At 36.1% G+C, this 26,514-nt stretch overlaps 1 protein-coding gene across 1 annotated transcript in view; it reads left to right on the plus strand.

Annotated features, from left to right (window-relative positions):
* LOC112869910 (small ribosomal subunit protein uS2-like) overlaps positions 1-26,514 on the plus strand; it is a 207,499-nt gene that overhangs the window by 143,085 nt on the left and 37,900 nt on the right. The gene's annotated exons all lie outside the window — the stretch shown is intronic.

Below are 26,514 nucleotides of genomic sequence, written 5' to 3' on the forward strand. Positions count from 1 at the left end.
CTTAGAGGAGAAAGCAGGAAAAGACCTCTCTGACCTCAGCCGTAGCAATCTCTTACTCGACACATCCCCAAAGGCAAGGGAATTAAAAGCAAAAGTGAATTACTGGGACCTTATGAAGATAAAAAGCTTCTGCACAGCAAAGGAAACAACCAACAAAACTAAAAGGCAACCAACGGAATGGGAAAAGATATTTGCCAATGACATATCGGACAAAGGGCTAGTATCCAAAATCTATAAAGAGCTCACCAAACTCCACACCCGAAAAGCAAATAACCCAGTGAAGAAATGGGCAGAAAACATGAATAGACACTTCTCTAAAGAAGACATCCGGATGGCCAACAGGCACATGAAAAGATGTTCAGCGTCGCTTCTTATCAGGGAAATACAAATCAAAACCACACTCAGGTATCACCTCACGCCAGTCAGAGTGGCCAAAATGAACAAATCAGGAGACTATAGATGCTGGAGAGGATGTGGAGAAACGGGAACCCTCTTGCACTGTTGGTGGGAATGCAAATTGGTGCAGCCGCTCTGGAAAGCAGTGTGGAGGTTCCTCAGAAAATTAAAAATAGACCTACCCTATGACCCAGCAATAGCACTGCTAGGAATTTATCCAAGGGACACAGGAGTACTGATGCATAGGGGCACTTGTACCCCAATGTTCATAGCAGCACTCTCAACAATAGCCAAATTATGGAAAGAGCCTAAATGTCCATCAACTGATGAATGGATAAAGAAATTGTGGTTTATATACACAATGGAGTACTACGTGGCAATGAGAAAAAATGAAATATGGCCTTTTGTAGCAACATGGATGGAACTGGAGAGTGTGATGCTAAGTGAAATAAGCCATACAGAGAAAGACAGATACCATATGGTTTCACTCTTATGTGGATCCTGAGAAACTTAAGAGAAACCCATGGGAGAGGGGAACAAAAAAAAAAAAAAAAGAGGTTAGAGTGGGAGAGAGCCAAAGCATAAGAGACTGTTGAGAACTGAGAACAAACTAAGGGTTGAAGGGGGGTGGGAGGGAGGAGAGGGTGGGTGATGGGTACTGAGGAGGGCACGTTTTGGGATGAGCACTGGGTGTTGTATGGAAACCAGTTTGACAATAAATTTCATATATAAATAAAAAAAAAAAAAGAAAAATGTCTATTCATGTCTTCTGCCCATTTTTAAATTGGATTATTTGTCTTTGGGTGTTGAATTTTATAAGTTCTTTATAGATTTTGGATACTGCCCCTTTATCGGATATATCATTTGCAAATATCCCATTCCATTAGTTGCCTTTTAGTCGTGTTGATTGTTTCCTTCGCTGTGTAGAAGGTTTTTATTTTGATGAAATCCCCATAGTTTATTTTTGTTTTTGTTTCCCTTGCCTCAGGAGACATATCTAGAAAGAAGTTACTATGGCTGATGTCAAAGAGGTTATTGCCAGGATATACTCAAAGTGCTGAATGGCAAAAATCTGCAGCCAAGAATCCTCTATCCAGCAAAACTATCATTTAGAGTAGAAGGAAAGATAGTTTCCTGGACAAACAAAAACCAAAGGAGTTTGTCACCACTAAACCAGCTTAACAAGAAATGATAAAGGGGACTCTGAATGCAAAGGAGAGGCCAAAAGTGATAGACAAGAAAGGGTCAGAGAAATATCCAGAAACAATGGCAAAACACGTAAAATGACAACACATAAAATGGCAGTAAACACCTATCTATCAATAATTACTTTGAATGTAAATGGATGAAGTGCTCCAGTCAAAAGACATAGGGCGTCAGAATGGGTTGAAAAACACACAAAAAAAAACAAAAAACAAGACCATCTATATGCTACCTACAAGAGATCCATCTTAGACCTAACAACACCTGCAGATTGAAAGTGAGGGGGTAGAGACACATTTTTCACACAAACAAATAGAGGTCTGGGAAACTTTTAATCTCTCCTTCAATTCTGAATAATAACCTTGCCATTAGCATATTTTTGGTTGACTGTATTTTGTACCCTTTCTGACATCTCCTTCATTGTACGCCTTTAATTGTGGACGATCTCTTCTGCCAGTCTTAGGGTCATTTTCAGAATGGGCTGCATTTTAAATGTTGCCTTAATATGTCCCTGAGAGGAGGGAGGTTTCAGGATCCTTCTACTCCATTTCCCTTCTCCTCCATCTTCCTCATGCTCTGCCAGTACAGATGCCAGTACAGTTGCTCAGCTTCCCCTCCAAGGGCAGAACAGATTATTTACAAATTAGTATTTGCTTCTTTTGTGAAGACTTCCATCTAAGTTTTGAATGCAGAGTTTATTTTATGTTGCTCATCTTTTTAAAGTATTTACATTTATTTTATTTATATATTAACTGAAATGCTCTTTTGTGCTTCATTTGGAAGCTAATTTAGACTTCAAGTTTGTCTTTCAGCAGAACGGGCAAGCTCTTCCTATTTTCTCCTCATTCTCCTCTTGGTTTCTGTTGGAACCCTTCGTCGTAATAACTGGAGGGCGCGTTGCTGTGTTAACACCCTAGACCAATTTTGAGAATCTGACAGATATTTTTGTTTCGTCAGTGTACTGACCTGAGAAGGTGTCTCCAGACCTTACAGCCCATTTGCCAATGCCTAAAGAGGGGGGGTCTGTCCTTGTCATCTTTAGCAATTTTTTGCTCCCTTCCCCTCATCAGAAATAGTTCACAGTGAAGGTTGTGCAGTGTTAGTGTCCCTGGGGCTATTGGATGAAATAAATGGCCATAAAATCCCCTGTGGTCATTGTTGGATGTGGGTCTGAAGGAAAGAAGAAGTGAAAAGGTCACAGCTTCCTAGTCCGTAACCTTCCTAATATTCTGTCTCAGGATTCTTACTAGACACACCTTGTCATCTTCCTTCATTTTAATGAGAACTTCAGCAAGGAATTAGGTGCCACTAACTAACTTTACTTTAGGCTAGTAGTTATACTGTTTTCATTGCTTTGCTACTTTGGGCCTAGTTATCTAATGATGAAAGAGAAACAGAGGAAGAAGGTGAGAGAGAGGGAGAGGATGAGAGAGAGGGAGAGGGGAGATTGATTCATTAGAGCCACCAGAGTGTCCCCACAGCCACTTGAGTTGAATGTGTTTACATGAACCATTTTGGTCTTGCTACAAAAACAGTTTATCATGAAATCAAATTGCTGCCATTTGATATATTTCCTTTCTACGGGCAACATTTTATTCAGGAGTTTCAGAACTGCCACCTTTTTGGATATACAGGTGTTTCCAGAAAACCTTTGAAAAACAGTACAGAACTTCATTTTCATTTTATTTAATCATAATGTGGCTTATAACACATTTCTACATGTTTCCTACTTCAAAAATGGCAGTTTTATAAAAGCTATCCCTCATAGTACATGGGGACTCAGTCCACTCTGGAAGAAACCTTCTGAGTTCTGAGTTGATTCTACCAAATCTATGTCCATTACATGTGCTTTATCTACTGAAAAAGACTCCTGGGAGCTTTCTCCTAACTACTTTTTGATATACCCTCCTTATGGTCTTAGTCTTCATCATTTTATTTGCTTTGTCTAAAAGTTGTATTGGGCCAGTCATTTCATATTTTTTTTTAGTAAATGAGTTCAAACTCAGGATCCTTTTCTCTTTAAATTTCTAACAAATTCACTGTATAGTTTTAAGATACACGTAATAGTTTTACCAAAAGCCATTTCCTATTTTAGACTACCACAGCTATATTTCCTTTCCTTTGTATGACCCTTTAACATTTTACTTATCTTGCTAGTATAACCTGAGGTCAAATTTATAAAGCCTCCAACAAGAAATTTCTGTGGAAATTGAATCAATAAATAAAGGGACATTTAGCAACATTATCCTCTCAGGCTTTTTGTGCATTTATTATTATTCATAATTTAACATTTATTGAGCACTAAGAACCATACCGTATTTGGAACAGAAATGTAGATGCTATCTCTGTCAATAGATTTCTGTTCTCAGGGAGAATTCAATTTGTGCAATGTCTCAGAAGTTAACACTCACTGTTAGATAAATAAAGGAGGGAAATACATTATAAAGTTTAAAAGGACTTTGATGAAAATTTATTTTTCCCATAAAGCCATGACTCATGTTTGCATGGAGATAAAATTTTTGTTAAAAGTATGATTGACATGCAAGAGTATTAAGTAAAAGGTGTGACCTTGATATCTGTAGTTTAACATTAGAAGTTTGAACTTTAAGTGAATTCGGTTAAAACTGTATTGAACAAAATAACTATGTGCCCCAGATACAAAATCATTTGTATCTCAGAGAATCCCAGGCAAAATAGGAGCACCTGGGTGGCTCAGTCAGTTAAGCATCAGACTTTTGATTTCTGCTTAGGTCATGATCCCAGGGTCATAAGATCGTGCCCTACGTCAGGCTGCATGCTGAGCGTGGGGCCTGCTTAAGATTCTCTCCCTCTCCCCTCCCCTGCTTGTTTTCGTTCTCTCCCTCTCTCTCTCTCAAAAAAAGAATAAATAAAAATGAAAAAAAAAAAAAAAAAAAAGAATTCCAGGCAATCTGGAGTGTCTGTTTCACTGTTGCTGCAAACGTTCAGTTTTAGTCTCAAATAGGTTTTGGTATCCATTTTAGTTGAAAATAGTAGCTTCATTAGTTTATTTTTATTTTTAAAATTTATTTATTTTGAGAGAGAGCATGAGGGAAGGAGGGGCAGAGAGAGAGGGAGAGAGAGAGATTCCCAAGCACGCTCCTGGCTATCAGCCTGGAGCCCACCTGGGGGCTCGATCCCATGAACCTTGAGATCATGACCTAAGCCCAAATCACAAGTCCAATGCTTAACTGACTGAGTTACCCAGGCGCCCCTTCACTAGTTTATTTAGAGAAAGTTCACTGCTGATTCTGCAATATGTATGTCTACCTTTAGTTTTATGATTAGGTACAACTTGATCAAAGATGAGGACTGACAAAAACTGCAAAGAATGTTTATTATCCAAAAGCAAGCACTGCCTCTCTGTGCCCCATTTTTTTCCCCAGTCCAACTTGGAACTCGACTGATTCTGACCAAATAAGAAAATGAAACCGTGCTAATAAAGTAGCAGGCAGGTAGCTGTCAGTGGCTTAGCTTTTTCTTCTGATACTCTGTCTTCTATGGACACTAATGAATTGATCTCCTGTCTTCAGCACTGGGAGAGAAAACAGTTAAAACAGTCCCCTAAATTCTGGACCTTCAAACAAACCGTAATTGATCCAGTTAGTTTAATTGATCTTTTCTCAGTCTCCTAGTTACTGACAGAGAAGGACTAGCACCCATAAATAGCAATACTTCTTATAATAAATAGGTCTGTAAACTGGAGGGGTGAATGGCAACTCATCCAGAAGCAAAGATATCATTTGAGGTGGCTTCAGCTTCAAGTAATAGGAATGTTTAATTCATAGGAGCATTTGAATTATCTCTTTCTACAAAAAGTATAAACTTTTTGAAACTCTGGCTGTCTTGGTTGTTATGATTCTCTTAGTTTCACCTACTTCCATTGCTTAGCTTTAATACCAGGTTGGTGGTTATATATTCAGTTTTAGCAATTCACATAAGAAATGTCGGCGTCCATGGGGCGCCTGGGTGGCGCAGTCCGTTAAGCGTCCGACTTCAGCCAGGTCACGATCTCGCGGTCCGTGAGTTCGAGCCCCGCGTCGGGCTCTGGGCTGATGGCTCAGAGCCTGGAGCCTGTTTCCGATTCTGTGTCTCCCTCTCTCTCTGCCCCTCCCCCGTTCATGCTCTGTCTCTCTCTGTCCCAAAAATAAATAAACGTTGAAAAAAAAAAATTAAAAAAAAAAAAAAAAAGAAATGTCGGCGTCCTGAAAAAATAGGAAATCGACTGTTCTTTGTGTCTCTTATACAGAGGTGAGGAATGTTTCCGAGGAGACCTTTTGCAGCAGACTTTCCTCATTCTCTGTTAGCTAGGTCTGAGTTATTTGACCTCTCCTAAATTATTCACTGTAAAGGGAAATGAGATTTCATTTGTCATTGATGGGTATTGAAAATGACCATTATAAACGTCATCTGTGTAGGGTAACAACACATGTAGAAAAAAAGTATCTTGAACTTTATAGAAGTGGAATGATAAATATAAGCTCTCCCTTTTTTAAAAGTAACATAATTCTTAATGGCTTGCTTCTACTTTCCAGTGTGGGGGTCTTAAAAACAAACTTCTTTCACATATAATTTCCTTCTACTTTTGTCTGATAAAGTTTCTATAGACCTCATACCCCTTTGCTTTATATTTTTACTTAAAATTGTTTCTTTAAGCATAAATGTTGATAATGCATCTTTTCCTTTAAACTGGAAAACTAAAAAACTGCTTTTGAAATGCCAGTACTTAAGACATTGCTTCTTACAGTATTTAAGGAATAAATCCGGACTTGTTTGATCAAATTTCTTGGATTATTTTATATTCTTTTAAATTATTTAGAACAACTTATTATTATGGTTTAACATGCATAGTCTTTTATAATATAATTTTGAAATTCTACATAATTTTTATTGAGATAGAGTTGATATACATTATATTAGTTTCAGATGTACAACATAATGATTCCATATTTGTATATATTAGGTAGTGATCACCATAGTGAGTCTAGATAACATCACTATACCTAGTTACAAAATTTTTGTTCATTTGGTGAGAAATTTTAAGATTCTCTTAGCAACTTTCATATATGCAGTACAGTCCTATTAGCTCCAGTCACCATGCTATGCGTTCCATGCCCATGACTTACTTTTTTTTACAATTGGAAGTTTGTACTTGGACTCTATTTACGAGTTTCATCTACCCCATCATCCCTGCTTCTGGCAAACACTGGTCTGTTCTATGTACCTGTGAGCTTGGTTCTATTGTTTGTTTGTTTGATATTATACATAACTGGTGAGATCATATGCTGTTCATCTTCTCTCTCTGACTTATTTCACTTAGCATTTTGTTGTATGTCTGAAACTAGAATAATGATCCCTTAAGGTTCATCCCTGATGTCACAAGTGGCCAATTTTTTTTTTATTTTTATGGGTCATTAATATTCCATTATACATAGATACCACATTTTTAAAATCCATTCATCTACTAGTGGGCACTTAAGTTGTTTTCGTATCTTGGCTATTATAGATAATAGTGCAGTGAACATGGATGTCCATGCACCTTTTTGAGTAAGTGGTTTTGTTTTCTTCAAATACCAAGAAATGGAATTGCTAGATCATATAGCAGTTCTTATTTTAATATTTTTTAGGAAACCCCACAGTGCTTTCTGCAGTGAGTGTAATAATTTATATTCCCACCCAAGGGATCCTTTTTCTCCACATCTTTGCCAAACACTTATTATTTCTTGTTGATAGTAGCCATTCTGCCAGGTATTAGCTGGTATCTCATTGTGGTTTTGATTTGTATTGCCCTCATGATTAGTATTGTTGAGCTTCTTTTCACGTGTCTGTTGGCCATCTCTGTGTCTTCTTTGGAAAAATGTCTGTTATGATTTTGTGCCTGTCTTAAAATCCGTTCCTTTTTTGCTATTCAGTTGTGTGAATTTTTGGTATATTCTGGATATTAACTTCTTATGAGATAGATTACTTAAAATATTATCTTCACTTCAGTAGGTTGCCTTTTCATTTTGCTGACGGTTTTCTTTGCTGTGCAGAAATTTTTAGTTTGATGTAATCTCACTTGTTAATTTACTTTTGTTGCTTTTGTTTTTGCTGTCAAATCCAAAAAATCATTGCTGGAGACCAGTGTCAAGTTGCCTACTGCCTGTTTTCGTCTAGAAGTTTTGTGGTTTCTGGTCCTCCATTTAAGCCTGAAAGCCATTTTGAATTAGTGATACAATTTCGTTCTTATGCATCTAATTTTTCCAACATTTATTCAAGAGACTGTCCTTATTGCATATTCTTGGCTCCTTTGTGATAAATTAATTGATCATATATGCATGGGTTTATTTCTGGGCTCACTCTTCTGTCCCATTGATCTATGTATCCATTTTTATGCCAGTATCACACTATTTTGATTACTATGGCTATGTAATATAGTTTGAAATCAGGGGGCTTGGTGCCTCTGGCTTCATTTTTCTTTTTCGAGGTTGCTTTGCTGTTTGTGGTCTTTTATAGTCTGATCAAAATGTTGGGATTGTCTGTTCTGTATGTGAAAAGTGCCATTGTAATTTTAGTAGGGATTGCACTGATTCTGCAGATTGTAATATGGACATTTTGCCAACGTTTATTCCAATCCATGAGCATGCAGTGTCTTTCCACTCATTTGTGTCTTCTTCATTTTCTTTCCTCAGTGTCTGAGAATTTTAGTGTCCAGGTCTTTAACCTCCTTGGTTAAATTCCTTCCTATTATTATTTTATACTTTCAGAGGCACTTGTAAATGGAGTGTTTTGTTTTTATTTTCTCTTTTTGATAGTTTGTTATTTGTGTACAGAAATGCAACAGATTCTGTATGTTGACCTTTTCCTATTGATTCTGCAACTTTACTAAATTCCTTATTAGCTCTAACATTTTTTATGGTTTTCTATATATAATAGCATGCCACCTGCCAATGGTCATATTTTTACTTTTCTCTAAATACTTTGGATGCCTTTTATTTTTTTTGTGCTGATTTGCTCTGCATAGGAATTCTAATACTATTTTGAGTAAAGATGGTGAGAGTAGACATTCTTATCTTGTTCCTAAGTTTAGAGGAAACGATTTCATCTTTTCACCATTGATTATAATGTTAGCTCTGGGCTTGCTGTAAATGGTCTTTATTATGTTGAAGTACATTTTCTCTCTATACCCACTTTGTTGGCAGTTTTTATCATAAAGGGATATTCAATTTTGTTAGATTTTTTTTCTGCAACCATTGAGATGTTCATATTATTTTTATTTTTCATTTTGTTAATGGAATGTATCACATTGATTGTTTTACATATGTTTAACCATCCTTGTATCCCTGGAATAAATCCCACTTGAATGTGGTGTGTGATCGTTTTAATGAACGTATTATTGAATTCAATTTGCTTATATTTTGTGAGAATTTTTGCTTCTATGTTCAACAAGAATATTGACATGTAATTTATTTTTTTTTTCTTTCCTTTTTCTTTCTTCTTTTTTTTTTTTTTTTCATGGCATATTTGTATGGCTTTGGTATCAGGATAATGCTAGTTTATCAAATGAGTTGGGAAGCGGGGCGCCTGGGTGGCTCAGTCGGTTAAGAGTCCGACTTAGGCTCGGGTCAGGATCTGGCAGTCTGTGAGTTCGAGCCCCACGTCGGGCTCTGTGCTGACAGCTTGGAGCCTGGAGCCTGTTTCAGATTCTGTGTCTCCCTCTCTCTGACCCTCTCCCATTCATGCTCTGTCTCTCTCTGTCTCTGTCTCTCTCTCTCAAAAATAAATAAATGTTAAAAAAAATTTTTTTTAAATGAGTTGGGAAGCATTCCCTACTCTTTTCTTTTTGGAAAAGTTTCAATTCTTCTTTGAATGTTTGGTACAACTTACCAAGGAAGCTGCCTGTTCCTGGACTTTTGTTTGTATGGAGGTGTTTGATTACTAATTCGGTGTCCATACTACTAACTATTCTATTTAGATTTTTATCTATTTCTTCATGGTTCAGTCTTGGTGGAATGTATGTTTCTAGGAACTTATCCATTTCTTTTTGGTTGTCCAACTTCTTATCTTATAGTTGTCCTTAGTAGCCTCTTTTGATCCTTTAAAGTTCTGTGGTATCATTTATAACATCTCTTCTTTCTGATTTTATTTATTTGAGGCCTCTTTTTGGGGGTGGGTCATGTCTAGCTTAGTGTTTGTCAGTTTTGTTTATCTTTTTAGAAAATCAGTTTTTTGTTTCATGCTTCTTTTTTACTTTCTTTTTTGTCTCTATTTTATTTATTTCTGCTCCAGTCTTTGTTATAAACATTCTTCTACTCAGTTGGGGGTTTATCTGTTCTTTTTCTAGCTCCTTGAGGTGTAAAGTTAATTTATTTGAAATTTTTCTAAGTTTCTTTAGGACCTATCCTGCAGAATGTTCCATGTGCACTTGAGAAGAATGTGTATTATATTGCCTTTGCATGGAATGTTCTATATATATCTGTTAAGTTCATCTGGTCTAATGTGTCATTTAAGGTTGATGTTCCCTTATTGTTTTTCTTGGGGTATTAAAGTCCCTATTATTATTGTAATGCTCTTTGTCCCTTTATGAAATCTCACATAATCTGATGGCAAATCTTTCCTGTCCTCTTCCTTTAGAGGATCACTGGCACTTCAGAGTACCTATTTTTCCTGTTTAAGAAATCTAAAATTTGAAGCAGCTTGAATTCTGATTCATTTCTTATACCCAGGAAATGAAAGTTAGCCCATAAGATTTGGTCTGCCTAAATTATAGAAGATAATGGGGCGCCTGGGTGGCTTGGTCAGTTAAGCGTCCAACTTCGGCTCAGGTCAAGATCTCACGGTCCGTGAGTTCGAGCCCCGCATCGGGCTCTGTGCTGACAGCTCAGAGTCTGGAGCCTGTTTCAGATTCTGTGTCTCCCTCTCTCTCTGCTCCTCCCCTGTTCATGCTGTCTCTCTCTGTCTCAAAAGTAAATAAACGTTAAAAAAGTAAATAAATGTGCAATTTATTAAAAAAAAAAAATAAATTATAGAAGATAAGAAGAGCATTTCAGTATGCTATGCAAACTTTGTGCTATGGATTGAATTTTTGTGACATGCCCCCCCTTCCCACCACCAACACACACACACAAACACACACACACACACACACACACACACACACACACACAAATTCATATGCTGAAGTTCTAATTCCAAAATTTGATAGGATTTGGAAGTAGGGTCTTTGGAGGTAATTAGACTTAATGAGGTCATGAGGCAATAAATGTTTATTGTTTAGCACCCCTCCCCCCATCTATGGCATTTTGTTATAGCAGCCTGGACTAAGACGCTGTTCTACAGGCAATGCTGTTAGTATGTTGTTTGTTACTTTCATGGGATAAGATAAATGTTGAACCTAAAATAGGTATTTATTTTACTACATTTGTTGAACAGAGTTTAAGCCCATTTATATATTGTAGGCTTCACAAAGCCAACTGACAGCAAAAGAGCTGTATTCTCCATGATATATAATGTTTTAATGCAAATTTGTCAGTTGTGATTCAAAAATATATAAAATCCAGAACCTACTTATTTCAACAAAAGATAATTGAAATTGGGGCGCCTGGGTGGCGCAGTCGGTTAAGCGGCCGACTTCAGCCAGGTCACGATCTCGCGGTCCGTGAGTTCGAGCCCTGCGTCGGGCTCTGGGCTGATGGCTCAGAGCCTGGAGCCTGTTTCCGATTCTGTGTCTCCCTCTCTCTCTGACCCTCCCCTGTTCATGCTCTGTCTCTCTCTGTCCCCCCAAAAAAAATAAATAAACGTTGAAAAAAAAAAAGATAATTGAAATTTAAGTATAACTTTACAGGGTGAAGTATTTGAGCTAGCTACCGATGAAGAATTGAAAATGAATTTTAGAGTGTAGAATCAATGGCTTCATTTTGGGTAAACATTAAACATGAATATGCTTAGCTTGCCAAAACTGTTTTAAAATCTCTTCTCCTGTTTGCATATCTTAATGAGACTTTGCTTTTATGTTCTGAGTATTATTAAAACAGCTTAGATATACATTTTATCCTAAGAACCAAATTTAATAAGCCAGCAAGGAAGAGACAAAACCATTTGCCACATTAACAAGTGTATTGATAGGTAAAGGGGCCAAGTGTGCTTATAGTTATTTCATATGAGGAATCATTATTTCAAGCATAACTTTTTGTGCAAGAAAGATGGTGGAACAAAAATGTTAAAACAAATGTAGATTTTATAAGCCTTTTGTTTTTCCTATGATATATTTTTATTTTCATATGATCTGATATATTTTACTAAATTTACAGCTTTTACTTTGTGTGTCTTTATTTCATTGTTCTAGTTATGCATTTTTTGATGTTAATAAAATGTTGAGGGGCGCCTGGGTGGCGCAGTCGGTTAAGCGGCTGACTTCAGCCGGGTCACGATCTCGCGGTCCGGGAGTTCGAGCCCCACGTCGGGCTCTGGGCTGATGGCTCAGAGCCTGGAGGCTGTTTCCGATTCTGTGTCTCCCTCTCTCTCTGCCCCTCCCCCGTTCATGCTCTGTCTCTCTCTGTCCCAAAAATAAAATAAATAAACGTTGAAAAAAAAAATTAAAAAAAAGAAATGTTGATGTATAATAGGAAAAAAAAACAACAACTCTGATCCTTTACCACAAATATTTTGAGAAGCACTGCCCTAAGGAACAGGCTAATATCCATCCTAATTTTATATGGGCTTGGTAAATTATTAAAAAAAACCCAGATACCTATTAAAGAAAATTCAACTTTAAAGTTAAAGGAAACAAAAAGTAATTGTATAAATTGTATCTGCAAAGATCTCTAGAGAAAATTACCCCTCCCTCTCCAGAAAGTACTAATCGTGAGCCCCGGTATCCCACACTTTTCTTCATAAATCTGCTGGGTTTGAGGAGGGAGAGGCAAATAGGCACATTGTAACAAAGACTTGTGATAAAGATGGGGATGGAATTAGGGACACTGATAAAGAGAGTATATGAGGAGGGTAAGCAAGCCTGTAGTCAAGGCAGAGAGAAACCAGAGGGAAAAGAGAAAAAACGGTGAGTGCCAGGAAAAATAATTAACTTTTCCTCCACCCCGTTGAGAAGGTCTTGGCATCCTTTGTATCTTGGATAGGAAGAAGGCTACGGAAGCAGTAAGTACTTCATAGACTGTGATTTCCTCAAGGCAGGAAAGTTTTTAAAAACGCATTAAATTAGTTAGGAAAATGGTGCCAGAACGAACAGATAAGATTGAAGAAAGGCCAAGTGGAAAGAATGCTGGCAGCTTTAATGGGTCAGCGATGTGAATGAATCCTGAGGAAGACCAATTCCAATATGGTGAAAATAGTCAGTTAATTTACCATTTGGTAGAGATAATGCATAATATTTAAGGAGAACTCACTTTGTAGTAGACATGTACAAAATTGCTTTATAAAGCTCCACATACCAATCCTATGAGTTGTGATATTACCATCTCCTTTCATTGATGAGGAAACTGAATCTTGGAGGTTTGTGGCTGTCAGATGCTCTTTATTATTCTGCTTCAACAACTCTGGTGTTTCTTTGTATGTCTTTGGGTTGAGTTCTTATTCCGTATTCCTGACACCACCACAAGTTTGGCATATAGGAGAGGAGTTTAGCATTAAGACCACATTCTGAAAGTAATTTCCCTAGGACATTACGTAAACAATGTAACAAGTATGAGTTCTATCCCTTTCAAAAGCTGGCAAATGGGTAAAAGTAGGGAACAAATGTAGGCTTAAAAAAATTCCACACCTATGAGAATGGTTATTTCCAAACAGTGCTTGAATACGTTTTATCTGATTTCCATATATCCATGAAGGTGTCTGTAAAACCTATTTGCCAGATGAAGGAATTGAAAGCAATGAAAATAGATTAATTGCCTTGAGCTGTGACCCTTTTTGTAGAGGATAATATGCATCAGTGTAATCATGTCCTTTGTTGAACTTACTACAACTGGAAGGCTGCTCTCCTCTTCTGGTCTTGACACACATGACCCATAGATCAGGACCCTCTTTCTTCCTGAGTTCAGATTGGACTTCCAGATTTCAGGAATTGGCATACCAGAGTGCCATTACCTCTCAATGGATTATAGTTGGTACAAGAGATGATCCTTTTTCACCATCCGTGGGTAAAGGGAAATCCCACACAAGCCTATATTCTTGTGTCTTTTAAACTTTACTATAAGATTGGTAAAGTTTTATAAATTTGGAGCAGAATATTATTGTAATAAATACAATACTAGTTGCTTTAAATATTTATCAAAGCTACCCCAACCACAGGAAGTCTCCAAACATTTTTTTTTAAAACTTCCTCAGTCTTTCAGCACGTTGCTTTCAAATTTCATGAGTCAGTTTTGTGTAGCTTTAGAGCTCTGACAAGAATAAAGCCTCAAGTGCAGCAGGAGGAGGAAAAAGCTTTAGTTAAACAAAATACTGACAAATACTTCTGGCCCCTAAGAAAGAAGGAAAATGAACTGGGAAAAATAGATGTCTTTTTATAGCTTTGCTTCATTTGCAAATTGTAAATCACTCAAATCATTGATATTGAAATCTACATTTTTATTATCTGCCTTTTCTGCTTCAGACCCTTAACTGCAAGTAAATGCTTATGTCTTATGAAAAATAGAGAATATGGATTATATAACAGAGTGTCAGATCCTCAGGGGGAACATGTTATATTGCCAATTTTATAAGGCACTCCTGAATTGCCGAGAAAAGAAAATTACATTTGGATCAGTGTAAACTAATGTTGAATGAATAATTATACCTACAGCTTTTAATATATTGACTAGAGAACATGTGTAACACATTTCTTAAAGCCAGAACCCTTTAGCTTGGCTTCATTGAAAAACAAGCTATTGGACTTGTCATGCTGCTCTGAAGGCTAATAACTAGCTTTATTGGGAATGGAGTGGAACATTTCTATCCCTGCTGCTAAAGCGCGGTCACTGAAATGCGTTGAGGGAATCAAAAACAAGCACCTCAGACAGGGCACACCACCAGTGTGGACTCTCAATTACTCAGCGCTGGGACGATCTGGATTCACAGTTTCTCTTTCCTTAAGCTTTTCTGCATGGATATTATCACCCAGAAGGAAGGCAGTACATCAGATTTTGTTGTGTAGTCCGAGGTAGTGTTTTAGGAGGTAGTAGTTTGCAAATGTGATACAAATAAGATTTCTCATTATTTGTGCAGTCTCCTTGCCCCAAACTCATATGAGATTGCTGTACTCTGTTTCTGGTATTCAGAGTAGTGTCCTTTGCAGATTTTAAATAAACTTTACAGTGAAGAAAGACGTGTGTATCATGCTTATGTAATTGAGATTTCTGTGACCAGTCCTTTATAAAATGTGTGCTCACTGCACACATTAAAAAGCTGAAAGTGTGAGTCATTCCTTATCTGGGATGAAATGAGATTCAAAACCCTTTCTTTCTTCCAACTCAAAAGGTCCAGAACACATGCTGTTTACCTTGAGGCCAATTATGCTCTTCATTAAAATTAGTTTTGCATATAAACCTCTACCATAGTCAGTGTCAGAGTTGTATGAAATTAAGCCTCAATTTTAAGTAAATCACAGTAGTTTTTTGGTCTAATGCTAACCTTATTGTACACACTTTGAATGCATACAGTTTATATTTTGTATGATCTTCTTAAGACTAATTATTGATAAATTTTGGCAATGTTATTCTTCACTAATTCTCTTTAACATTATAATTCAGTCCAATCAAAGCAATTTGATTGGAAATTGGAAATGAACTTCAACAAAATTTACTACAATCAGCTGTTTTATGCTGACACTGCTATGCAACAGGATTGTCAAGCATAGAATGAATTAGCTGTAAGTATGAATAAAATTAGGATGTGTTTGATGCGATTTAGACAAAATTTTCAAAACAGATAATACTTAATTGAAAACAAAAGCCTTATGGTTTTCTTACAAGGGAGAGCAATTTTTGCTGTAATTACCAATCAGTGAGCCTGGTCTCCTTAAATACTTCTGTCCCTATCCCAATATATTTCAAAAGACACTCACATTCAAAGTGAGTTAGTTAAAAAATAGGAATCGAACATGTGCTACGTGTTAGGTACTGCTTACATCAGAGACCAAAACAAACAAAAATCTGCTTTCATGGAGTTTTATTATGGGGGGGCACACAATGAGGTATGTGTGTGTGTATATATATATGTATACACACACACACACATATATATACATATATATATACATATATATACACGTATATATACACATATATACACATATATATACACATACACAGACACACACACGTACATACATACACACACACATATATACACACCATGATGATAAGCTCTGGGAGTTGAAATAAACTAGGGAGGTGATAGGCTTAGGAGGAAAGGAGTTGCAACTATTCTTGGGGTGGCCAGAGAAGGTCTCACTGAAAAGGTTCCTTCTGAAAGAGGCTTCGGAGAGAACAATGAATACATTTGGAAGAAAAGCTTCCAGGCCGAGGAAACAGCAGCAACAAAGGAAACGGAGATGGTTTCATATCAAGGAACAGGAAGGTGATCAACCTTTCTGGGTGGAGCAGAGGAAATATCAGAGGTCAGTGTGAAAGTTATGAGGTGAGCGCAGAGAAGAAACAGTGTCTGATCGCATAGGGTGTGGACAGTGCCATGAAAATTTTGACTTTTATTCTGAAAGATATTGAACTCCAGAGTGAAGTGATCCTATATTTTTATAGTATCCCTCTCACTGAGAAACAGGTTAGGAAGTTATTGTAATAATTTTAGGGGAGGGAAGATGGTATATTTGGACTAAGAAGGTGAGTTGAAGGTAATGAGAAATAATCTGACTCTTGGTATACTTTTTTACAAAATTGAGGTAAAATTTGTGTAACACAAAATTAACCATTTTCAAGTGTGAAATGTGAAATTCAGTGCCATTTAGTACATTCACCTCTGCCTAGTTCTAAGGCATTTTCAAAACTCTAAAAGGAAATTCCATATGCATTAAAAGATCACTTCTCATAATCTCCTTCCTCTCCAGACCCTAACACCACTAATCTTCTTTCTGCCTCTATGAATCTCCCTTTTCTGGGCTTTTGATATAAATGGAATAATACGATATATGTGGGGTTTTTTTTTGGCCTGGATTCTTTGACATACTGTTTTGAGGTTCACCCATGTTGTAGTATTTATCAGTACATCATTCATTTTTATAGCTGAATAACAGTCCATGGTATGGATAGACCACATTTTGTTTAACCATTTTTCACTTGATGGACAATGCATTATTTCCACCTTTTAGCTATTGTTTATAGTGTTCTGGATACGTTTTAAAAACTAGAGCAAACAGGACCTGCTAAAACACTGGATAAACCTCTATAATATTTAAGTGATATTTAAAGTAGTTTAATAGTCAGTACTCTACAAAATCTATTAAACCTAGTGATAAATGTTAAAATACTCTTTTGAGATTTCTTCCTCAAGAGCAAAGAAGCAGAATGCAGCTTTAGGTAACATATTTTTCCTACTAATGTATCATATAGAACACTATATGATGAAAAACTAACATTTTATTAGCAAATATATTGTTAAAGATTTGAAGAAACGAGCCCTAAAACAAATCACACGGACTACATTATTTGCTCCTGAACAAAACCGCAGCTCTGCTAACAAGTTTAAATTAATGGGGAATTGGTAGATTCTGTTTCAGTAATGAAATGCACTAGGAAGTCCTTTTTTTTCCAACCCCTAAAGGGAAGGTGTTTGGAGGAAAATGTGATCTCCAGAGTAAATAACTTGTTAATAAATGGGGGAGAAAAACCCAACAGTGTTTTAGGCAAAACACTTGTGTACACAAAATCACTCTTTGAACAGCTTGCTTTGAATAGAATTTTTAAAAAAGATATTCTGCAGAGGTAGCGGCACAAATGAATTTCAATCACTGCATCAGTCACAAGCAAGTAAACAGAGCAAAGAAGTAGAAGTCAGAAATGCTATTACTATGTGTCACTACTATTTTTTAATTTATTTTTTAAAAGCAGTTCTTCAACCTCTCGTAGGATATTTGTAACAGTTTTAACCAGCTGGGAAATATGAAAGTGTCACTGCTTTTTGCCTGTAAAGTACTTAGATAGGTTCTATTGCTACTGATAAAATGTAGTTTATTTTTATATATTGATTTTGTGTCCAGAACCCTGATATTGTAAAAGTTATTGGGAGATTTCACGTTGTATTTTTGCCGTAATCATCATATGAAAATAGTGAAAACTACATTTGTTTCTTTCCAGCTGTTGAAAAACTGTACTTGTTTTTCTTTCCTTACTGAGCTGAATAGAACATTTAGTATGATGTCTAATAAATGGGTGACAGCCGTCTGCCTTGTCCTGTCCCTGCTATTAGAGCGAGTGTTTCTGTCTTTACTATTTTGTCTGCTGTAGATCAAATTATGGAGGTTTCTTTTGGTTCATAATTTAAATGTTTTCCACGAATGAGAGATTTTGTTTCATATTTGAGGTAATCATACTGTCTTTAACTTAATGTGGTGAATATCATTTTTTTCTATTGTTAAAATCAGGGGAACCTGGGTGGCTCGTCGGTTGAGTGTCCAACTCCTGGTTTTGGCTCAGGTCATGATCTCAGGGTTCCTGGGATCTGACCCTGCATTGGTTGGGGTCAGCACTGACAGTGCAGAGCCTGCTTGGGACTCTCTCTCTCCCTCCCCGACTTGCACCCTCTCACTTTCTCTCCCTTTCTCTCCCTTTCTCTCCCTTTCTCTCAAAATAAATAAACGTTAAAAATAAGCCTCTTATTTCTGGGATAGATTTACAAATATTTTATGCACAGCTGAGTATTTTTGCTTATATTTGGTTTAGTGAGGTTTGCATCTCTATTTATGAGTGAGATTGACATGCCATTTTCCATTTTTTATACTGTCTTCGTCAGATGGGGATATCAAGTCAAATTTACTAGTCCTCTGAAAGGACACTGGGAGTGTTTCTCTCTTTGTATATTTAGAAGTACATACTTAAAGTTATTATTGTTAAAATTGTTCCTTACATGTTCAGTAAAAGTCACCTGTAGGAGTGGGTTGGTCATCTTCTATATTCATGATTAAATTTTAAATGCCTGCTTACTTCATCAAGTTCCCATCTTGCGGGGTTTTATTTTAAATTACTGTTTTTTAAGGGCACCTGGGTGGCTCAGTCGGTTAAGCATCTGACTTTGGCTCAGGTCATGATCTTGAGGTCTGTGAATTTGAGCCCCGCATTGGGCTCTGTGCTGACAGCTCAGAGCCTGGAGCCTGCTTCAGATTCTGTGTCTCCCTAGCTCTCTGCCCCTCTCCTACTCACACTCTGTCTCTCTCTCATTCCGTCTCTCTCTGTCTCTCTCAAAAATAAATAAACATTAATAAAATTAAGAGGTGCCTGGGTGGCTCAATTGGTTAAGCGTCCAGCTTCGGCTCAGGTCATGACCTCGCGGTTCGTGGGTTCAAGCCCGCGTTGAGCTCTGTGCCGACAGCTCGGAGCCTGGAGCCTGTTTCAGATTCTGTGTCTCCCTCTCTCTCTGCCCCTCCCCAACTTGTGTTCTGTCTGTCTGTCTCTCACAAAAATAAATAAACATTAAAAAAATTTAAATTATTCTTTTTAAATATGTTTATGTGGCATTTTTAGATTATTTTCAGTGGGAGAGTATGTCAGAGTATTTAGCCTGTCATACTGCCAGAAATGGAAGGTCTCCTTCATCCATGTTAATAATCTCTGTTCTTACTCTCATCTTATGTGGAGATCTCTGCTTTGAAGGTGTTGGAAAGTTTCCTATATGGGGAGACTTTTTTCTTTTATTCCTATTTGATCTTCCTTTTGAATGAAGAAAGAAAAGAATGTATTCAAGGTGAAATGATAGCATATTCAAGAGTCCAGAAGTGAGAGAACACTTGGCATAATTGGGGAATTGAAAGTAACTCACCATGACTGGGCTTGGCAGAAGATATTATCTGAGTTGTCCTTGAGATGTAAGGATGCACAAAATTTTGGAAGGCATTCAAAGAAAGCTAAAAATTTTGGATTTAATCCTGAGAATAATAGAGATAAATTAATTATGACAGTAATGTAAATATATACTATTTATTGAATTATTGCCATTTATTACGTCCTGTGCTATAAACTATATAGTAGTTTTGTAATACTCAAATCTGTGAAGTAATTTTTGAGGATTTTAAAAAATGTATAAGCAAACATTACTTCACTATGTAAAGGATGCTTTGGGTACTTTGAGGTATGCTCACACTTCAAAAAGAGATGGATAGAATCTGTGAATGTGTAATATTAATAGTAACAGTAATAGTAATATGAAGCATAAGAAGTATCTTTTTATTTTGTGATCTTTCTGTTTGTATAGTGCCAATATTTTGCTCATAGCCCATATTTAGTTGCTCAGGTTTTATTGTTCTTTTATCATCAGAACTGACTCTTAAAAAATGATGTTTTAATCTAATTCAAAATTAGCTAAAATTTTATTTGTCCCGAGGGAATTTACATTTTATTTTGAATAAGGAAGACTCAAGATATAATTAACTGTACCATTGTGGCCACCATAAAAACAGTAAAAAGAAATGTGAGAGACATACCAGATTTCTTTTCGTCACTCTTTGGAAGAACAAGAGAGTACTCATTTCATGCAACTAGATAGAAAGATAATTCAAATTTCAGATTGATTTCTGACGTCATTTGTGCATGAGAAGTGTTTAGTGGAACTGAAAACTTTCGAGTTTTCTAGGGGCTGTATATAATGTTTATGTGATTATTCACTTTTATGCATCCAACATGTATTGATAACCTATTATATGCCAGGAGTTACAGACCTGTAATGATGAATTGTAAATAATTCAAGTCTGCATAAACTTTTAGCAAAATGGGGAAAATACCAACATTAAATGGTGAAGTGAGAATTCCAGGTTGAAATTGTAGTGTAAAGCTGCCACACATAATTTTCCATTCTGGTATCTAAAACTGGCAACAATTACAACAATAATGAAGTAATAACAATACTACACACACACACACACACACACACACACACACACTACCTAGTAAGAACCTTAGTATGCTAAACATGCATAGGAAGAATCTCAGGGACATTTGGACTGAGACAAGGGTCTAACCTTGTCTGTATCCCTAGGAGCTAGACTAGGGAGTCAAAAAATTCTGAAAATTTTCAGCAATACTCCCAAATGTAAAACATAAAACATGCCATAGAAAAGAAAAAAGAACTTAGATTCGAAAAGATGAAAGAAGATGTTTATAGCAGTATTATCAACAATAGTCAAAATATGGAATGAGCCCAAATGTCCATTAACTGATGAATGGTTACAGAGATAAATATAATGGACTATATTACTTGGTGATCTAAAAGAATGTAATCTTGCCATTTGCATCAATAAGGATGGAACTAGAATGTGTTATGCTAAGGGGAATAAGTCAGAGAAAGGCAAATATATGATTTCACTCATATGTAGAATTTAAGAAACACGACAGATGGACATGGGGAAGGGAAGGAAAAATAAGATGAAAACAGAGGGAGGCAAACCATAAGAGACTCTTAAATACAGAGAACAAACTGAGGGTTGCTGGAGGGGTGTTGGCTAAATGGGAGTTAAGGAGGGCACTTGTTGGGATGAGCACTAGGTGTTATATGTAAGTATTATATGTAAGTAAATTCTTTTCCTGAAATCACAATGACACTATGTTAATTAACTTGGATTTAAATTAAAAAAAAGATGAATGAAGTCCTCAGAGTGGGACTACAGGGAACAAAAGGAAATTCCCATAAATATTATGAGCTATATGACAAGGTTAAAAACATTGAATATAATGACACAAGAGCTCAAACACAAATTATAAACTTAGAAATGAGACAAGGAGCTCTCACAAACCTCAGGAAATAGCTAAAGTATCTTCTCAAAACTAATCAATAAATTATAAACAGCAAGGAACAGATTAGATAGAACAACAACAACAACAACAACAACAACAACAAAAATCCCTGAATTTCTGCCATAGAGAAAGGATTTGAAATACTCAGGGAAAAGTAAAGGATTAGAGTGAAAGAATGGGGGAAATAATTGATGGGGATTAAGGAGGGCACTTGTCATGGTGAGTATCAGTTGTAGGGCAGTGCTGAGTCGCTGCTTTGTACACCTGAAACTAATATTACACTGTATGTTAACTAACTGGAATTTGAATAAAAACTTTTTAAAATGCCAAGGTAATTAAAGAAGTAGATGATTCTAATCAGTATAAGAATTTTTAAAGACAATTCGGCATAGAGTAAGTATGGTCCATATGATTCAAAGAATTCAATCAATGAAAAATTTACTTGTACTTATAATTAAAACAAATTTCTTTTAATTATAGAATCTATATACTAAAGCACGCTGTGCATGTGTGCGTGCGTGCCCTTGTGGCTTGAGAGAGATTCAGAGAGAAAATAAACTGCAAAAAAGAAAAGCTTTAGACTGTCATTAGCCTTTCTATAGCAACATCCAGTGCCAGAAGTCAATAGGTCAAATTCTACAGTGTTTAACAGGAAAGAGAATGTTACTAAAGAGTGTCATAGCTAACCAAATACTGTGTTATGGATAGAAGCACTAGGCAGGCCTTCTCAAATACGAGAGAACTTGAGCAGTACATCACCAACTAACTTCTGTTAAGGAAAAAAACTACATGTTGAAATTTAATTGATGAAATAATTCAACATATTACGTAATGAGTTCTTACAGATTACTCAGAGTGGCAGAAACCTTTATCCAGAAGATTATTAGTGACTCTGCTTAAATCTAGAACTTCCGTAAGAAAATGTGTGCAACGAGTGATAGCCATAAATCGCATATGTTCTGTTTCCAAAAATAAGGAAGTTATCAGAGTGGAAGTGAGAACTTTGAGATTTCCAAGTCTTTTAATCTGTGGATCAGGTAATGTCTAAAATTAAAATACATAACTGAAAAGTAATCATTGGAACCAGCAACAACAAACTTGTGAGCACAAGAACAGATTAAAATGAAAATAATATTAAGATATAAATTATTGTACTGTATTTTCTAAAGTTTTTGCAATAAGCTTGTGTGACTTTCACGATTGGAATAAAAACAAAAAAGATTTAAAAAAATAATAATGACTCAAGTCCCTTGTTTAAATTACTATTTGTTGCTAACCTGGGAGGAATCCTTTAAGAGAATAATATGTCTTAGGATAAATAAATGTATATTTGAATTATAGCTTGTTTTAGTGAGGTGTTCAGTTTCACTTGAGATTTTCTTGTATTAAATTTAAATAAATTCAATGCAATAGTTATTAAAATCGCATACATTATATGATCACATTTTAAAATTGTCTTTTTATCCTCTGATCAATCCTTCCACTTATATATATTGTGTCTGAGTCAGGATCTAGTCTGAGAGATAGAACTCATGTCATGTAGACCAATTGAAGGGCGTGACTACTGGGGACAAATTGCAAAGATTTTCGAAGAACTGTAAAACAAGTAAAGGGCCATTAAGGAAATCCATAGATGAGCAATACCGAGAAGCCAGGTACCTCAGCCCCAAAGCTAAGGTTTCCAGAAATGGAGTGGGGTTGCTGAATGTACATGAAAGTAGCCAGAGCCACAAATGGAGGGGCTGTCTAAGGTGAGCTGGGACTATAGAGAAATTGAGTGACTGCCAGAGAAGTCGCTCAAAGCAGGAAAAAAAAAAAAAAAAAAAAAAGGAGAACTACCTCTGCTTCTGCTTCCCAGATTTTAGAATCCTGTCTAAGTATAAAATCTAGCCAGAACCCAGTGACCAGGAGTGACCAGGAATACATAGAGGAAGGACAAGGAGTAGAGCTGAGAATAAACATGTAAGTGGCTGGTACAACTGCCTAGAAAGATACTTGGGTTGATGGTTATCTTTTTCTTAAAATGTTTATTTCTAAATGTTGGACGTTGGATGATTTTTAATTTTTCTTATTTTGATTGTTGCTGAGTTAAAAGAAACTGCCCTATAATAGTTCTTGAGCTACTTATTTGAACTTAGATTTGGTAAATGAGGAAAAAGACATATTTAAAGAGAAGTGTACCACAGTGCAAAGATCATTAGACTATTTGGAGAAAAGGAACACATCTGGTATTACTACCAGTTTGCAGTTTACGGTCAGGAGAGCTTGGTAAGTGGATAGTGACATACATATGGAGATTTTCCTTCCAAGAGGTTTGAGCTTTTCAGTTTACATTGGACCCTTCTAAAAAGTTTGTAAATTAGATACAAACACAATTGTAGCCCCGGTGGCAGCTAAGGGATATAGTGGAGGAAAACAACATTTCACAAAATGTTGCCCAAGTCTTAGAAAAAACATTTATATTGTGTTTAGGTTAATACTCTGTCTCTTTGATCTAACAAAGATACCACCAGAGTACAGACCTGTGAAGAATTTTGGGAATTTGATAGTTCATTACTGTTGGCAAAAAATCTCATATATAAATTGGTAAATAAATTGACCCAGGTCTGAAACTAATTGGCCAGTATTGCCTTGTTGACTTGTATAAAATTTAACAGCTCAATTTTCAAGTATTGCTTAAGGTCTAGTGTGTACATTTAGTAATAGGCACTGAAAGAAAACATAAATGAAGTACATATAATATATTTACCTTAATAAGTTTACAAGTTAAGGGGAAGGCATAACATGCGTTTAATATTAGGTTTGATGATAATGTCATACTGTATAAAACGAGCAAATTTTGAGTGGTTGGATCGCAGGTGTCATGAAAGGTCAAATAATTGCGAAACCAATTGGAAATGGCGTAGTTGAAGAAAACTTGTGAAGTCAAAAAATCTTAGGATCTTCCTAGAGTTTTCTGTCGTTTTATTTTTTTCATAATTATCACTATTTCATTACTGCCTATAGTATTTCTCCATCCTGTTGATATGGAATTACTTATTAAATGCAATTCTTGTGTTTGATTTTCTTTAGCTCTTAAAGAGTAGAAATAATTATGATCAAAATGTAATCCAAGTGCCTACATTTGTTGTTTGGATTACTTTCTTTGATTTTTCTTTCAATGAAAATATATTCATTAGCACATTAAAGCACTAATACCTAAATTTAGTTTTATTAACCCCCCTGGGTATGCATATTCTTGAAATGTTTCAAAGCCATTCAAACTATTAATTGATGAAATACCATATCAGTGTCATGGCAGATCATGATTTGGTTTTTAAAGGAACTGTTTAGCATAGTAGATGATATATTTGTTCATTTTTCAGTGTATGTGGAGAAGGGTCTCAAGAATATAAAGTAATGGGTCTGTAACACCATAAAATATTAACCATTTTGATCTGAGGTGTTAAAAAGAAAATTGGATACAGTAGGTGTGTTTTGCCTACACTGTATTGACATGTTATATTCAGTTTTAATTTAAGAAACTTAAATCTTGAAATGTGAAAAAAATGTTCACTGCTCCATAGTTTTGTCAGGGTGATTGATGAACACTATATATGTATTTCTTTTTCTTAATCATCCTCTGGTGCTCATTTAATTTTTTATCCATTAGTTTAAATCAGCCTTCCTTAGGGTATTCTTCCTCCTCCGGTTCAATTATGAGGTTATGTTGGAGCTAGAAATTAACACACCCTGCTACACGACCCACAGTTGGGCACATGATGAAGACCTCATCCTCATCCTCATTCCATGACCAATAAAAGCGATCCAGGAATTAATATGTGAACCCAGCAAAGTAATTGAATATTTTATCCAGTACATTTCTATATGGAGCTGGCAAAGAAAGAGGCCTTTTTCTTTTCTGAAAGAAGTATCAGAGTTAAGAGCTCCCAAAGGCCTTGTCCCTCTTCATGTAGAGAAGCCTGAGAAAAAGTAGTCAACAATTAGTTCTGACTGCCTAAATTCCCTGACTGAAATTATATTAAACTGAAACTACCATAATTTTACGTATTTCTCTACTCCTATGTGCAATTGAAATATTCTCCTCTGAATCCCCTTTCAACTTAAATCAGTCTGAGCTGTTTCTTTATAACTGGAAACCTAAGAATATCATCTGTAGCATATCTTATTCATGGCAGTATGTGAAAAATAATTACTGGTTCACAGTATTTTATTCTAAGTTCTTGGGCCTGGTATAGTTCAGAATTTAGATATATCATGTGGAATCCCAGGAGGCATCGGGCAGCACTCTGGAGACAAACTCATTAAGACTTTGATGGTGATATGAATGAATGTTCACACTAAATGGAATTAAAAGGGTTGTAAATGTCCTGATTTCCGTTCAGGTCAGTTTTATTTCCAAATGAGGTTTGACACCAGACCTAAGAAACAACTTTTTTTTTTTTTTAAGAACTCTTTAGATTTTGGAATTCCAAGAAAGGAGTAGGAGCTATGCTCTAGTGTAAACTGTTATTAAAGAATAAATCTCCTAATCTTACACATACAATTTACAGAGCCATGTTTGATGAAAATCAGTAGTAATTGTTTCATACGTTGCTTCTAGCTCTTCCTGTCCCCACCAAGAAACTACTCCTCAGTGAGGCAGTGTGCCCACCTAGAAGCTACTCCCCAGCAAGGAAATATGCCCACCTAGAAGCTAGTCCCCAGTGAGGCAGTTTGATTTGTGAGAATGAAATGGGAAGGAATGTGAGCATTTAGGGATGAAATGTAACCAGCAAATTTTATCCAGTATAAAATATCCTTTGAAATAATAGCAGAACGTCTGTACTGTTTTAGGTAGTAGATTTTATATACTCACTGCTTATGACAATGATGTCATGGGCCCATCTTAATTTTGTTTCAAAAAGACATTTTATTTGCTAGTGACAAACTTAACAATCTATTGATCCATTTTTTGATTTGCTCTTCTTTT

This window comes from Puma concolor, chromosome B1, assembly GCF_028749965.1.
Source record: "Puma concolor isolate L17-30 chromosome B1, mPumCon1.1.hap2, whole genome shotgun sequence".
Classification (NCBI taxonomy): Eukaryota; Metazoa; Chordata; class Mammalia; order Carnivora; family Felidae; genus Puma; species Puma concolor.